Genomic DNA, 588 nt, shown 5'->3' on the forward strand with positions numbered 1-588 from the left:
ACGTGGCATGAACAGACTAGACTCACCGACAGCGGGTTACAACATCAATACACGACAAGAGACAATGGCATGAAGACAAGAGGGCAAGGGAAGCATGACACTAACAGCATGAAATAATTCCAAAATAAAAGACATGAGAACATGACACAAAAACAAAACACAAACCCCACATTACAGGTGACCAGATTTCTGAAATGGAAACTGGGGACATTTTCCTAGTTCAACAGCTAAAATATCATTGAAATCTCACTTGATGTTATCTATAAATTTAAAAACGGAATTGTTGTGGGTTCCATATCAATATTGTATTAAATAAACAATTAAATAATTATAGTTTTCACAAACTGTAAACACACTGTAGAGTACCGTAGTGAAAAAAAAGTATACTTTATTTTATTTGTAATATATTACCTGTTTTAATAGTACATTGCAAATATACTAACAAAAAATTTAATCCTCATTTAAAGAGTCGTGTTATTATAGGAATGATAAAGGACACTGCTTTCACTGGGGGGAAATATTCATTGAATTTACTACATTTTTTTAAGGAAAGTGGTTGCAATCAATTTATTTTAGCTACATTTAAAT

General features: G+C 31.5%; 1 protein-coding gene across 1 annotated transcript in view; it reads right to left on the reverse strand.

The window, feature by feature from the left end:
* kcnh4b (potassium voltage-gated channel, subfamily H (eag-related), member 4b) overlaps positions 1 to 588 on the reverse strand; it is a 31,970-nt gene that overhangs the window by 21,678 nt on the left and 9,704 nt on the right. The window lies entirely within an intron of this gene.

The sequence above is a fragment of the Sinocyclocheilus rhinocerous genome, unplaced genomic scaffold (assembly GCF_001515625.1).
Source record: "Sinocyclocheilus rhinocerous isolate Xijiao unplaced genomic scaffold, SAMN03320098_v1.1 scaffold3201, whole genome shotgun sequence".
NCBI lineage: Eukaryota > Metazoa > Chordata > Actinopteri > Cypriniformes > Cyprinidae > Sinocyclocheilus > Sinocyclocheilus rhinocerous.